A 16394-nucleotide genomic window follows, 5' to 3' on the forward strand; every position below is an offset into this window, starting at 1 on the left:
TCAGTGGGTTGTGAATCTTTGGAATTCTCTACCTCAGAGGGCTGTGGAAGCTCAGTCATTGAGTATGTTTAAAGCAGAGATTGACAGATTTCTAAATACAAATGACATAGGGGATATGGAGATAGTGTGGAAAAAAGGCATTGATGTGAATGATCAGTCATCATCATATTGAATGGCAGGGTGAGCTCGACGGGCTGAATGGCCGACTCCTGCTCCTGTGTTCCTATCAGTCTGCAAACTTCATATGCATGCTGCCATTGTCCCTTTTATTCCATGGGCTTCAGTTTTACTGGCAGTCTAGTGTGTAACATCATCAAGAAGGTTTTCAATAAGTTAAATAAGGAGAAATTGTTTCCAGTGGCAAAAGGGTCAGTAACCAGAGGATGTATTTATCAGGTGATTGAGAAAAGAACCAGAGGTGAAATGAGGTATGATTTTTTATACAGTGATGTGTTGTGATCTGGAATGCACTGTCTGATCAGGACTTGAAAGCAGATTCAGTCGTAACTTTGAAAAGCAATTGGGATAAATACTGGAAGGAAAAATGGACAGATTACAGGAGACAGCACTGACAAAATGGACCAAATGGTCTCCTTCTTTGGGTATCATTCCATGGTTTTATGAACATAATGTTGGTACAATTCGCTGAGTTGGAAGGGAAGTGAACCCAGATTCCGGGTATTCTAAACACCAGACCCAAACCAAATGAACAAGCCCGTTGTTTAATCTCTGTTTTTCACACCAGCTTCTCCTCGCTCTTTCTGTGTTTCCTGCCTGGTCTGTTCCTCTGACCTTCATTCTGACACTCTATTGAGAATGGCCAACTCACTGTACCTCTCACTCCCACCGTCACTCCACCCCTTCACCCACTTCCAAACCTCTCTGTTCAACAGTACCTCACATCTGCTCCTCTGCTCCATTAATATAACAGGAAAATATTTTCAAACAGACATTTCCAGAGAGTTCCAGTAAGACAAGGTAAAGATCAGATTCATTCACTTTAAACACAGAGAGAGCAGCTCTCCCTGTTCAGTCAAAGGAGCAGATGTGGTTTCACTCCCATTAGTCTTGGAGACATATGCCAGAATTTTAAGGGACCGTTGGAGACGGGAATGGAGGCTGGGGAGGGGGAGGGGGGGTGTATAAAATAGGGATGGAAGACATTGGACCGGATTTTTCTGTCTGCGGCTAAAATGGAGGGCAGTGTTCGCACATCCACACGGCAAGAAGGCATTTAAAGTATTTATGAATCCAATTGTCAGCAATTTTATTCACTGGATCCAATTGAACTAATAGCACACGGGAACCACGGGGCTTCAGAGCCTCGCCTGGTTAAAGGCGGCAACTGGGAGGTGGGAGCTGAGTGTAGGCTTCACTGGGAAGCTATCGGGTGAGGCAGCGTCACTTGGCAGCAAGGGTGGAGGGGAAAGGGCATCGGGAAACACTGTCAGGAGTGGGGGCCAATGTGCCAGCTCTGCAGAGGGAACAACATCAGGGTGCCATTGGGGCAGTGCCACTTTATTGAGGATGACAAATGAGGTAAATGTGGCTGGGTGTTGTTTACTGTGAAGGCCTTGCACTCAGGGAGGGGCAACCTGTCATGGGCCTCATTAGAGGCTCCCATTGAGGAGGAGGAGGAGGAGTAGAGAGGAAGGGAGGGAGGCGCAGGCACCAGCAGGGGCACCACAGCAGCTTGGGGGCCCACAGGAAGGCCAGCCTCGAACAGGAGGCTGGAGAAGGAGGCAGAGGAACACGTCAGCCGAGGTTCAACTACCTGCAGATGTCCGAGTGACTCCGCAGACTGCACCTCTCCACGGAGGTCGTCACTGATCTCTCTGCCATGATGCAGCTTTGCCCCATGCGACTTGGTGGGCACCTGATGCCAGTGTCAAAGAAGGTCACCGTGCCACTGAACTTCTTCACCACCAGATCATTGCGGGGATCCACTGGAGATATGTGTGGAATCTCACAGTCTGTAGTGAATCAGTGCATCAAGGAGGTCACCAATGTCCTGTTCAGGAGGGCCAGTGACTATGTGCACATTGATCCAAACAGTCAAGCTGAGAGAGCTGTAGGATTCGGGGCCATCGCTGGATTCCACCAGGTGTAGGGTGTCATTGACTGCACCCATGTGACCATCAAGGCTCCTGCAGACCAGCCAGCAGCCTTCAACAGGAAGGGCTTCCACTTGCTCAGTGTGCAATTGGTCTGCGACCACTGCAAATGGATCCCATAGGTGTGTGCACAAATCCCGGGAAGCAGCCACAACGCCTGCATACCAAGGCACTCCCAGGTGCCAGAACCTTTCCGCGGCCCCATCCGCTTTCAGAGATGGATCCTTGGAGACAAGGGCTACCCACTGAGGACATGACTACTGACGTCTGTGAGGAACCCACGCACGGATGCAGAGGAGAGGTACAACACCTGCTGCGGGTCAACCCGAGCGACCATCAAGGAGGCCATTGGTCTCCTGAAGATGAGATTCAGGTGCCTAGATCGATCCAGTGGAGCCCTTCAGTATGTCCCGGCGAGGGTCTCGCATATCGTCGTGGTTTGCTGTGCACAGCACAATCTGGCATTACAGAGGGGCGAGGTGTTGACTAGTGAGGATATCGTGGAGTGTGATGTCTCCTCTGATGATGAGGATGTGGAGGAGGATGCTGCCCAAGCAGTGCCAGATGAAGAACCTCAGGCACAGTAGGAAAGGGGCCATGAGATACACACAAGGGAGACATGAGACACCCTTATACATTCAAGTTTCCTTTGAGCCTTACCACCTTCTGGAACCACAGCAAAAAAGTCTTAGCTTTAAGCAGCCCTGTTGTCGCCTCCTTCCTTCTGCACTGCAGTGTCCAGGTACACATCGCACAGTGACAAGGCCGAAGCTTTGTGAACTCAGGGCTTGGTCCCTCACTTCCAGCCCCTTGGGAGGAAGGGTTTAAATGAAGTCCCAAAGGGCATCAACAATAGGAAGGAGACATAGTGAGAGAACATCATTTCTTTCTTCCGTGGGACACCAAACACAACCCTATCCATCTGGAATGTACATTCACCATGAACCCAAGTGAATCTAGGTGCTCTTCTTAAATCTTTTCCGCATGCTCCTACGTGGTGCTCCCCCTGCTCTGTCAGCTGAGTTGGAGACAGGCTGCTGACCTTGCTGCCTCATGGCTTGGGATGACATTGGTGGCCGTCCTCTTGCTGCCTGAGGCCTGGAGGGCCCCGGCACACTGAGGGCCTCCTGCACAGGTACAGGGACCCCCCTCTGTCATCGAGGATGATGGAGGCAGGCATTGGCATCACTTGTGTCACTGGCAGAGGGGCTTTGGAGCTACTGTCCACACCAGGAGCACCCTGAGAGGGGCCCCCAGATGTAGCAGCCAGCTGCTCCACCCCCTTATAAGACACACTTGTACCTCCCTGCTGACCTGAGAGGGATGTGGACCTGGTGAAGAGTTCAGGTGCCTCATCCCCCCTCTCGCCTTGTCACCACTGGATGGAGCTCATGGACAAAGCGATGGAGTGCAAGTCTGCGCGCATCTCCGGCAGACACTGATTGGTCGGCTGGATCTGTCTCTCCATCAGAGTCACCAATCTCTCAAGGAAGGAAGCCAGACACACCCCCATCAGAGACAGTACAGCATGCAAGGCCTGGATGGACTCCTCCATCATCCGAACTTGGGTACACATAACCTCTGGCAACTCTGCCAGATGTTGCCTGACCTCTTGCTGCAGCTGCAGCATTTCCCGTGTTGCTGGTGACACCAGAGGCACGTCATCAGCCTGGGACTCAGCATGGGCCTGGCCTCCCACAGACTTCCAACTGCCAGTGGCCTCGGCTGTCACAGCCTCCGTCAGCTGCCCGGGCCTGTCTGTGACGTGCTCACCAGCTTGTGTGCCCAAATCTAACAGCAAGTGGATACCCACCGAGTGAGGGTTTCTGTGCTGGTGGAGGATGCAGGGGAATGAGGTGATGGTGCACCATCTGAGGCTCCCTCCTCCTCCTCAGAGGTGTCTGGCTGTCCCACAGTCTCTCCAGCTCTTCGCTCTTGTCGTTCATCCTAGCCTACATGTGAAAACAGGGACATTGAAGGGTTAGGGTCTGCCCATCGTGACATTCCAACCACCCCTACTGTGCAGCTCCATTGATGCAGTGGTGAACAGATGAGCAGTGTGGCTCCTTTGCAGCGGATTCTCCCTTGTGCCCCAGGAGATGTTCACTCACTCTCTTAGATAGGTGTCCCTGTCTCTCCATCAGCTATGGAGCAGCTGCTTTGCTGCCCGGCCTGTTCCATGGCCTCCTCCTCCATCGGGATGAGGACATGGAGATAAGGCATCCACTGCCAGTCTTGACATGCTCTTTCCGATTGTGGGCTGTCTTCTCCTGCAGCCACTATGATCAACAAAGTTAGTCTCCCAGCGGGGACAAACCCAATATCTCTGATGGTGATAGTCCAGCAGTCCATGATGGGGACACACGTATTCCTCCTGCATGTGGCCCCTCTCGAGGCACTGTGTGAGTTTATACAATGACTGACGTGCACCTCCCACCGAGATGCAGCCAAGCCTCAGGCAGCATGTCCTGCTGCCCTTCCCCAATACACATGACTGGGTGGTCACTCCTTTTCCACCAAACACTCCCTCTCACTCTGCCATGCGCAATGTCCAAAGAGTCCAAAGTGTTTTGAGTTTGCGCCTGAGCAGCCCGGATCCGGTCATTGACCCACTTCGTGCACTGGATCCATGTCTTGGGGGTGACCCCGCGGCTGCTGACTTCACCTACTATCTCAAAGCAGCTTTGCTTGGTCAGGTGGACAGGTCTCCACCTCCCATCCCTGGGGAAGAGGATCTTCCACCTATCTGTTGTCACCTGGAGGCGAACCTGCAGGAAGGCATCACCAAACCATTGTACCATGGTCACTGCAGGCTCACATTCAGCTCCTTACCTATCAGGCAGCAGAGACAGCAGAACGGGTCCTGGGGCATCAGTGACAGCAGAACGGGTCCTGGGCAGCAGAGGCAGCAGAACAGGTCCTGGGGCAGCAGATGCAGCAGAACAGGTCCTGGGGCAGCAGATGCAGCAGAACGGGTCCTGGGGCAGCAGATGCAGCAGAACTGGTCCTGGGGCAGCAGAGGCAGCAGAACAGGTCCTGGGCAGCAGATGCAGCAGAACAGGTCCTGGGGCAGCAGATGCAGCAGAACAGGTCCTGGGGCAGCAGATGCAGCAGAACTTGTCCTGGGGCAGCAGAGTCAGCAGAACAGATCCTGGGGCAGCAGATGCAGCAGAACAGGTCCTGGGGCAGCGGAGGCAGCTGAACAGGCCCTGGGGCAGCAGATGCAGCAGAACAGGTCCTGGAGCAGGAGATGCAGCAGAACGGGTCCTGGGGCAGCAGAACGGGTCCTGGAGCAGCAGAGGCAGCAGAACGGGTCCTGGGGCAGCAGAACGGGTCCTGGGGCATCAGAGGCAGCAGAACGGGTCCTGGGGCAGCAGAGGCAGCAGAACGGGTCCTGGGGCAGCAGAACGGGTCCTGGGGCAGCAGACGCAACAGAACGGGTTCTGGGGCAGCAGAGGCAGCAGAACGGATCCTGGGGCAGCAGAGGCAGCAGAACGGGTCCTGGGACAGCAGAGGCAGCAGAACGGATCCTGGGGCAGCAGAGGCAGCTGAACGGGTTCTGGGACAGCAGAGGCAGCAGAATGGGTCCTGGGGCAGCAGAACGGGACCTGGGGCAGCAGAGGGCTCTCAGGAAGACACTCCTTTAAACCAGGCAGCAGTGAATGCAGGGCTGGCAGCCCTTTAAATATGGTGCCAGCGCCTGCCGTTGTGTCAGATGTCGGTGCCATCGGTGCCTCGTTCCCTACCTCTGGTCCTTGTTTATATGGGCCCCACGCCTCCCCTTCATTAATTGGTCGGCTGCTCCGTGATCGGGGTCGGCCGGCCACATTTCACTCGTGTGGTGACGGCACCCACTTCCGGTGCCTCTGCCGAGAGCCGCACCGTTAGTATAAAATTCAGCCCATGGGGTCGAGTGGAAAATCTCCCCTCTGATTCTCTCTACTTAAAATGAAGGAGACACCAAATTAAAACTGATGAAACCAGGGATTGTATCCTGGTTCTTCAATCTAGTGTTCTCCCAACTGAGCTATTCCAGCCTCACTGTGAACTCATCTTCATTGGAGACAAATATAACTCCAGGCGGAATTTCCCCACCCGTTCATTCCTCACGTCAGGGGAATGGGACCCGACCAGATCGCGGAACTCAGATTATGTTAATGTTCTGCTCTTGATATCTTAATATTATCTTGCGTTTGAGCCACTTTTAATCAGGTTCACGGACAAATTCTTGCATCATCCCTTCTCCCACATTCTCTCTCTCTCATTCATTCTTTATTCTTCACAATCCAGAAAGGGTTAGGAATCAGAGCTCACCCCCAAACCCTCTGCACACAGACCTCTGTCTGTTACCCTGTTTGATCCAAGAGACCAGTCAATAAATTACACTCTTTATAAACACAGAAAGCTGCCTCAGAGTGTTGGACAGAGATAAATACACTGAAGTCTTTTGAAAAAAGTTCATCTTACGGGTTGTTACTGAGCCCACAGAGCAGGGCGGGTCCAGGCTCCAGCCCCAGCCCCAGCCTGTGCTGTGTTAGCTGATGCCACCTGGTGTGATACTGAGCCACACGGAGCAGGAAATGGCCTGGTTGTATTCATGGCCTGTGTTGTGTTAACTGATCCCACTCAGTGTGGTAGGATCCACACAGAACAGAATGGGCCCAGGCTCCTTCCTCAGCCTGAGGGATGATAGTTCTTCTCACACGTTGTTCTACAGAGCCCCACACAGAACAGGGAAATCTCAGGCTCCATCCCCGGCCTGTGGTATTTTACTTCATCGCACCTGGTATGGTACGGAGTCCCCAGAGCAGGAAAGATCCAACTTCCATCTCCGGCCTGTGCTGAATTAGCTGATCTGACCTGGTTGGCACTGAACCGCAATCAGGGAAGGATGGGCCGAGGCTCCATGGCCTGTGGTGTGTTAGTTATTCTCATTTGGTGAGGTACTGAGCACCATATAGAGCAGGATGGGCCTGTGCTCAGTGAGCTGATCTCACCTTGTGTGGTCCTGAGACCCACACACAAAGCAGGACAGGCCTAGGCCTCATCCCCGGCCTGTGTTCAATTAGCAGATCTCAGCCAAAAGATTTTGATAAGGTTCCACACAAGAGGCTTCTCTATCAGATTAAAGTCCCTGGTATCAGTGGTAATATATTGATCTGGATTGGGAACTGACTGGCAGGACGTAGGCAGAAAGTAGTTACAGATGGATCTGGATCTGTTTGGAGACCAGTCACCAATGGTATCTCACAGGGATCGGTGTTGGGACTGTTGCTCTTTATTATTTTTAGTAATGATCTGGATGTAGGTGTTGGGGGCACCATCTGTAAATTTACAGATGATTTGAAGATCTGTGCGAGTGTTCAGACTGTAGACGATACTCGACTGTTTCAGGCTGATCTTAATGTGTTGGGAGATTGGGTTCATGACTGGTAAATGATGTTTAATTTGGGTAAGTGCAGTGTTATTCATGTGGACAGGGCGAATGCTCAACATTCATACACCCTTCAGGGACAAACATTAAAGTAGGTGGAAAAAAGAAAATAATTTTGAGCAGAGATCTGGATGTTCTAATGCACAGATCTCTCAAGGTACTGCAGCAATGCTGTGAAGTGATAGCTGGAGCAAATAGGGGGTTGGGCTGCATTCAGAGGACAATTGAGTACAAGATGAGGCATATTCTTTCATGGGATGTGAGCGACACTGACAAGTCCAGAATTTGTTACCCATCCCTAATTGTCCTTGACAAGATGGCGGTGAGCTCCCTTCTTGAATTGCTGCACTCCAAATGGTGTCGGTACACCCACAGTGCTGTTAGGAAGGGAGATCCAGGATTTTGACCCAGCATCAGTGAATGAACAGCGATATATTTGCAGATCAGATGGTGTGTGACTTGGAGGGGAGCTTGCACATGGTGGTGTTTCCATGCATCTGCAGCCCTTGTCCTTCAAGGTGGTGGAGGTCTTCGGTTTGGAAGGTGCTGTCTGCGGAGCCTTGGTGAGTTGCAGCAGTGCATCTGGTAGATGGTACACACTACTGCCACTGTGTGTCAGTGATGAAGGGAGTGAATGTTTAAGGTGGTGAATGGGGTGACAATCAAGGTGGCTGCTTTGTCCTGAACAGTGTCGAGTTTCTAGAGTATTGTTGGTGCTGCACTCATCCTGGTTTGTGCCTTGTAGATGGTTGACAAGTTTTGGAGAGTCAAAAATCACAAAATTATTGCAGTGCAGAAGGAGGCCATCGGCCCATTGTGTCTGCATAGAATCATAGAACATAGAAAGTTTCCAGCAAAGGCAGGCCAAAAAACGAGCCACCCAGCTGAATCCCATTGTCCAGCATTTGGACCGTAGCCCTGCAGATTCAGGTACTTGAGGTGCACATCCAAACTCCTTTTAAATGAGTTGAGGGTTTCTGCTTCAGCTACCCTTACAGGCAGTGAGTTCCAGACTCCCACAGCCCTCTGGGTGAAAAAACCTTTCCTCATCTCCCCTCTAATTGTTCAACACATCACTTTAAATCTATGCCCCCTGGTCACTGACCTCCCTACTAATGTAAATAGACCCTTCCCATCCATTCTATCCAGACCCGTCACAATTTTGTACATTTCAATCAAATCTCCCCTCAGCCTCTTCTATTCCAAGGAGAAAAACCCCAGTCTATCCAATCTTTCCTCATCGCTGCATTTTTCCGGTCCTGGCAACATCCTTGTAAATCTCCTCTGTAACCTCTCTAGTGCAATTACATACTTTCTGGAATGAGGTGACCAGAACTGCACACAGAACTCAAGTTGTGGCCTAACTAATGATTGATACAGTTCCAGCATAACCTCCCTGCTCTTATATTCTATACATAGGCTAATAAAGGAAAGGATTCCATAAGCCTTCTCAACCAACTTATCAACCTGTCCTGCTACTTTCAGGGATTTGTGGACATTCACTTCAAGGTCCCTCACTTCCTCTACACCTCTCAGCATTCACCCATTAATTGTGTCTTCCTTTGCTGTGTTTGACCTCACCAAAGGCATCACCTCACACTTCTCCAAGTTGAGTTCCATTTGCCACTTTTCTGCCCACATGACCAGTCCATTTCTCCAGCTCTCCTAATGAGCATTTCACCTCGTGCATTGAGCTGAGTTACTCATCACAGAATTCCCACTATCTGATTTACTCTTGTAGCCAGAGTATGTATCTGAATGGTCCAGTTAAGCTTTTGTCAATGGTTACCCCCAGGATGTTGATGGTGGGGGGATTCAGCGATGGTAATGCTGTTGAACGTCAAAGGGAGATGGTTACATTCTCTCTTGTTGGAGATGGTCATTGCCTGGTACTTACGTGGTGTGAATGTTACTTGCCACTTAGCAGCCCAAGTCTGAATGTTGTCCAGGTCTTGCTGCTTCTGGACACGGACTCCTTCAGTATCTGAGATGTCCCGAATTTGTCCTTTTATGAAACCTTGGTCAGGACTCACTTGGAATATTGTATCCAGTCTTGGTCTCCTCACATGATGGGTGATATTGAGGCTTTGGAAAGGGTACAGAGGAGAGACATTCGACGAATACCCAGTATAAGACATCTTGGTTATCAAGTTAGACTAAAAGAGTTGGGACCCTACTCCTTAGAGAAACCTTGACTGAGGGGTGATCCGATTGAGGTTCATAAATAATGAAGGGTCCAATTCAGCATGGGAGAGGAGTCATAACTTCATATTGTGAAAGGCCAGATGGCACCCGGATCACATTAAATTTCATTTTCAGTGGTTGGCTAATGTACCAGGATGGCCGAGTGGTTAAGGCGTTAGACTTAAGATCCAATAGACATGTGTCTGCGTGGGTTCAAACCCCACTCCTGGTATCTGTGCTTACAAAATGTTACTTTTTCTTTCCCTGACTTTTGCCTTGCACCATCATCTCTTCTGTCATTTAATCACTCTTGCCTTCCAACTGATCACAGCTTCCTATTATTTGATCTGCCCCAGCACCGTTCCTTGGCTCTGCGCTTGCTTATAAACTGGTAAATCTTTAACTTAATCTCCTCTGTCCCCTGACAATGACCTTCTCATCCTTCCTGGTTTGTGGTTCCTCACAGGATCCGCTGCCTCTCCGACTCCCCTCCAGGTAACTGAAGGCCCTAAGCCTTGGTCTCTCTTTATACGCTAGCTGGTAGTTGATTCCTTGCAGGTCTGCCACCGCTCAGGAGAAGCTCAAAACCCAGATCAAGCAAAGTATCAAGAGGAATGTGAACAAAGGCTCCCTGGTGCAGAGCAAGGGACAGGGAGCCTCCGCCTCCTTCAAAATCAGCAAGAAGGAAAACCTAGGGAAAAGTGGGAAAGAAGGTGAAGAAACCAGCACACAAGAAATCTTCAGTGAAGAAACCAGCAGACAAGAAATCTTTAGTGAAGAAACCAGCAGACGTGAAAGTGACAACAAAGAAAGTAACAGCCAAGAAAACAAGCAGCAAGGCGGCGGCAACGCCAAATAAGGTGGTGAAGAAAGCAGCGCTTCAGAAAAAGTCTCCTGCGAAGAAGGTCAAAAAAGGCAAGAGTGCGCCGGGCGGAAAGGCGCTGAAGAAAGTGCAGACATGGAAGAGCAAGGTCAAGCCGAAAGCAGCGAAGGCTCAGAAAGCAGGGTCTGGAAAGAAGTGTAAGAGCGCGGGAAACTTGGAAACATCTGAACACAAAGGCTCTTCTCAGAGCCACCCACATCTCTCAGGAAAGAGCTGATCCCCTGATCAAATGATCCCTGTCCCGGCCCCGCCTGCAGATTCCACATGGAAATGATTTGGAGTAAATCCAGGATCCCTGGTGACTCCCCTCCACCCAGCCCTTTCCCCACTCTCTGTAATAAAACAGAGGGATATCCGGCCCTCACTCTAACTGGAGATGTGTTCGGTACAGTCTCAGTTCACAAATTCAGGGGGAGAGTCTGTAAGACAGGAACACTGGCGGAGAAACCCCACCTCACAACTCAAACCCCAACACATGAGTTTCTCCAATTCAGCTGGAGTCGGGTGACAACAGGAGCTGGGATAGGCTGTGATCGGGAATGTGAGGAATGGATTTGTTCAGGGAGGAATTAACCTGGAATCTCCGAAAATAACAGTTCCTTATTTCTCCAGATGACACATTCTGCAGTGAGAGTGAAAAGACTCTTCACTGCTTCACATTTACTAATTGTTTGGTTCTAGATGAATAATGAGTCAGAGAGCAATGACAGGATCTGAAGCTTCTCTCACACCAGCCCTTGAATGACTCAGTGTGAAGTGTCCAATGTGTGAAGCTACGGCCAGGGTTTGTCAATCTGAACAGTTTCAGCTCAGTTACTGGGGGCCTGGAATCCCCGCAGTTTGACTCTGTCTCTGATTGGTCACCCGCTTCTCAATCCAATTCTTAACCAATAGGAGAATCACATATAAGTAAATCAAAGTTCTCATTGGCTTAGATTTTCCAATTGGAAAAAGCCTGGCAATTCCAGAGCAGGAAGGAATTGAAGTGATGGAAAATTTCAATTTTCAGGCAACAATTTTAAAACCTCTCATTTTATGTTCTGTTTTACTGTGTTTACCGTCACAAAATCCTGACGCGATTTTAGGAATCGTTTTCATTTGTCAATCTGTTAACTGTAAGCGGCGGGAGGAAGGTCCAGTTCAGCAATTTAAAACGGGACAAATATCAGCTTCCTCTCTGTAAAAGGAACAAATTAGCGACTAACCGCTTCTCACAGGCTTCTCGGGGACTGACAGAAACGAGCGGTTTCTGATCCTTTCTCCTGAAAGAGGCGGATAATGCTGCAGGGAGCAATGAACTGCCCTTCACTTTCTGGCTGGTAATACACCCCTGACTTTAAACAGTTCAAACAGCGACTGATGCTTCTGTCGGAAAATGAGCAGATTCACCAGAATGATCCCGGTCCATGATGGCCAAAGACATCCAGCTGGCCCGCCGCATCCGCGGGGAACGCACCTTAAACCCAGCTTCAGTAACAAGTGTAACAAGGGCTCTTTTCAGAGCCACCAAATCAGCAAAGGAAAGAGCTGCCATCTCTGTTCATCATCAAACCCATTAGATTGGAGGGGCGGTCACATGGTTTCTGTTTTGTCACATCACTTTCCCGAAAGGCCTGTCGGACTGAGAGCTGGTCTGGAATTTAGAAAGCAGCATTACCGGAGACTCATTGCTGCTCAGCACAATCTCAACCCGCTCCTGGGATCCGTTAGCTGGCATTTGGGGAAAAGAAATGGATCCCAGTTTTATTTGGAAGGCATTAATGGAGCCGGGTCCGTTCACATGAGGGTTATTTACAAACATTACCCAATGAGTTCACTAATATTTGAATCCATTGGAGATCAGTACGCAGGATATGTAAGTTAGCTCGGTCACTCTGACTGAAACCGCCAGTTCCCCGGGGCTGCAGACCCTGACACTGCGGGGAGAGAATCCCCGACCCTATCCCGCCGCCGGGGGGAACAGACAGCTCTGTGTCCGGAGAATAGGGAGGGCCGGGGGGAAGGCACATATTAAAGCGCTGCAATGGACTCAGCTCCTGTGTGTGCACAACTCTCACTGATTCCGTCCTCTGGGAACAGTGCGGTCTAAACAGATCAGGTTAGGAGAGAGACACACAGCCCGAGAATGGCCTCTTCCTTCCTGCATTTACTCTGTTCCGGGAGCAGATTCTCATTGAGAAGCGGCGCTCAGATCACCGGAGAGAAATAAAAAACACAATTAAAACTGTCCAAATGAAAAACAGAGAATTAACCCGGACACTTCCATTATTAAATTAATTCATCAGCTCCGAACCAGTTCCCGTTAATGCACCGGGATAATCTCGGGATTTATCAAATCGAAGGCAGCGGGATTTATTAAATTGTTGATTCTGACACCCTGTAGTTCACTTCTTCACTTAACTAGAGGGGGAGATGTGTGAGCAGAGAAACAGAGCGAAATCCAGAGAGGGAACTGAAAACACACCTGGACAGATGTGAAACAGGTCAATCCACTGTTCCAATAACTCCATCTCTGATTCCCTCCTGACAGTAACCAGCCCTTTCACAGAGACTGTGGGTGGCTCTGAAAAGAGCCTTTGGTTTATTAGATGACATTTTGGCCGCTTTACTTTTTCTGGGAGCTCTGAGCGCTGGTTTTCTTGGGCAGCAGCACGGCCTGGATATTAGGCAGCACCCCGCCCTGAGCGATGGTCTCCCCTCCCAGCAGCTTGTTGAGCTCCTCGTCGTTGCGGACGGCCAGCTGCAGGTGTCTGGAGATGATGCGGTTCTTCTTGTTGTCCCGGGCCGCGTTGCCGGCCAGCTCGAGGATTTCAGCGGTCAGATACTCGAGCACAGCAGCCAGAAAGACCGGGGCTCCGGCACCCACACGCTCAGCATAGTTACCCTTTCTCAGGAGCCTGCGAACACGGCCCACCGGGAACTGCAGTCCAGCCCGGGAGGAGCGAGACTTGGCCTTGGCCCGAGCTTTCCCGCCGGTCTTTCCTCTTCCAGACATTTCCACAATCTCACAAATACTTTCACAAAGAATGAATAATTTCCTTAGCATTGATAGTATATCGCCGGCAGTCAGGATGGCCGAGCGGTTTAAGGCGCTGCGTTTAGGTCGCAGTCTCCATTGGAGGCGTGGGTTCGAGTCCCACTTCTGACAAGTTGCGTTTTGACTGCACTGGAGGCGTTTGGGAGCAGCGGTGAAGAGCAAAGAGAAAGCAGGAAAGAACATGGACCAACAAAGTAACAATGGACCCAAAGATGTTGCATTAAAACATGAGAGTCAGAGGCAACTGAGCAAACAGCAGGGCACATAAAAGATCAAAAATGTAACCTTTGTATCGGGGTGGAAGATGTTGCCAATATCCTGAATGAATACTTTACTGTTTTCCCGAATGAGAGGGTGATGCCGATATTGTTATTAAGGAGGAGGAGTGTGAAGTATTGGACGTGATAACTTAAGGAGAGAGGAAGTCTTAATGGGATGAGCATCGTTGAATGTGGATAAATCATCAGGACCAGTTGAAATGTACCCCAGGCTGTTGAAAGAAGCCAGGGAAGAAATAGTGGAAGGTCTGACCATCATTTTCCAATCCCTCACTGGATACAGGTGTGTGCCAGAGGATTGAAGGTCTTGTAACGTTGCAATAAAAGCAAAATACGAGGCAGATCAAGCATGGCTGATCCTTTCGAGCAGAGAAACAGGGCTGAATTCCCTGAACCAGTGCTACAGCTTTCAGAATAGAAGGAGCCTATACACACCTGATGGGTTCCACTTAAACAAAAGAGCTGGAGGTGTTGACGGTCTGAACAGATAAAATGTGGAGGAGTGTTTGAAGCAGATGCTGTGTGGTTACTGTAGTTGTACTATGGAGTTATTTCAAGGAGGTGATTCTGAATGTAATGGATCAACGTGGACCCATCCAAGGCAAAGGTTCTAAGCTTTTTGCACTGGAATACCTGTCCCACGGCCGGGCTCGTTCTCAATAGAGATCATTTCAAATGAACATTTCCTAAATCCGTGCTTTCTCTCTCGCAATAAAGAGAACAGGATGTCTGGCAGATTCAGTGTGAGACAATAACACTGCCGGGTAAAGGCCGCTTTCCAACTCCAATCCTAACACAGGAGATTCCCGAAACAGCTGCAGTAAGTTGCTGTGAACTGCTGGAAGCGGATGTGTGAGGAAATGGTGATGTTACTGAGGAGGTTTCTTAGTATAGAATGGACTGTGTTTAGGTGGGAATATTACTGAGTGTTAATTGCATCGGGACCATATTTAAAAGCTCCGGCTTTCTGGAAAGCCTTGACTATGAAGGCCGAGTCTGGAAGGGTTTGTGTGGAGAGCTGGGTTTTGGTTCTACTGTTAATAAAGTGTTTGAAATTGGCAGCCCGGAGGAAACTGGAGGTGGAGCTGAAAGATGAGGGGCCGTTCTCTCTCTGTCTGTCACTCTGGGTGTCTCCTCCATCTAGCTCTCTGTTTAATCTTCACTCTTGTCTCCTCCCCTCCCTGCTCTCACTCTGCCTTTCTCAGCCAGGTCCAGGTGGCCTGTATAAAAAGGAGCCTGACAGAATCAGTCTCTTTTATTGTGCACTGATTTGAGGAAAGAATCAACATGTCTGCCAGTAAACAAGAGTATGCTCCAGGCTGGCAGCATGTTAGAATCCATGAGGAAAGGCATCATCACCCTCATCGACAAGCAGAAGGGGGAGAGGACAGAAATCAGAAATTGGTGGCCCAAAATGGGGTTTGGGGATGGAATCTGCAATTGGATCAAACTACTCTACACAAACATCAGTAGTGCAGTCTCAATCAATGGGTGGGAATCAGAAAGTTTCCCGATCCAATCTGGAGTCAGACAGGGCTGTCCTCTCTCCCCTGTCTTGTTTGCTTGCAGTATTGAACCCTTTGCTGAGTCTATTAGGAAGAATGCGAGCATCAGAGGGGTGACAATCCCAGGCAGCGGAGGCACTCAGGTTAAAGCCTCCCTGTACATGGATGACGTCGCCGTTTTATGCTCGGATCCACTGTCTGTGCGCAGAGTGATGAGCATCTGCGACCAGCTCGAACTGGCCTTGGGAGCCAATGTTAAACACGGCAAGAGCGAGGCCATGTTCTTTGGGAACTCGGCTGACCGATCCTTTGTCCCCTTCACCGTTAGGTCAGATTACCTGAAGGTGCTGGGGATATGGTTTGGAAGGGCTGAGACGTGCACCAAAACCTGGAAGTAGCGAGTAGCCAGGGTACAACATAAGCTGAGCATGTGGGAGCAGCGATCTCTCTCCATTATGGGTAAGAACCTGGTCATCAAGGGCGAGGTGCTCACATTGCTGTACGTGGTGCAGGTCTGGCCCATACCGCATTCCTGCGCTGTGGCGATCACCTGAGCCATTTTCCGCTTCATCTGGGGATCCAAAATGGTCCGAGTCCGGAGGTACACGATGTTCAAACCTCTGGATAAGGGCGGGAAAAATGTACCCAAAGTCGCCTTCATCCTTATGGCTACCTTTGTGTGCGGCTGCATCAAGCTGTGTGTAGATCCCCAGTTTGCAAACTTCAAGTGTCACTACGTGCTGTGGTTCCATCTGTCCCCAGTGTTGCAAAGGATGGGCCTGGTCATATTGCCGCGGAATGCTCCATCCAGTTGGACTGTGCCGTACTGCCTATCCTTCATGGAAAAGTTTCTGTGGAAAAACACCTTTGACCACCAATCCATCAGGCAGTGGTCTGCACGGAATATCCTCAAGGCCCTACGGGAAAAGGAGATGGTGGATCCTGTCGGATGGTCCCCT

The 16394-nt window shown here is 50.1% G+C and overlaps 2 non-coding genes across 2 annotated transcripts; both read left to right on the top strand.

The window, feature by feature from the left end:
- Positions 1-9881: 9881 nt before the first annotated feature.
- trnal-uaa (transfer RNA leucine (anticodon UAA)) lies at positions 9882-9964 on the top strand. The gene has a single exon. It is a non-coding gene; the product is annotated as a tRNA-Leu (tRNA).
- Positions 9965-13680: 3716 nt separating this feature from the next.
- On the top strand, positions 13681-13763 carry trnal-uag (transfer RNA leucine (anticodon UAG)). Its single transcript has one exon. It is a non-coding gene; the product is annotated as a tRNA-Leu (tRNA).
- The last annotated feature ends 2631 nt before the right edge of the window (positions 13764-16394 follow it).

This window comes from Heterodontus francisci, unplaced genomic scaffold, assembly GCF_036365525.1.
Source record: "Heterodontus francisci isolate sHetFra1 unplaced genomic scaffold, sHetFra1.hap1 HAP1_SCAFFOLD_61, whole genome shotgun sequence".
NCBI classification, from domain to species: domain Eukaryota; kingdom Metazoa; phylum Chordata; class Chondrichthyes; order Heterodontiformes; family Heterodontidae; genus Heterodontus; species Heterodontus francisci.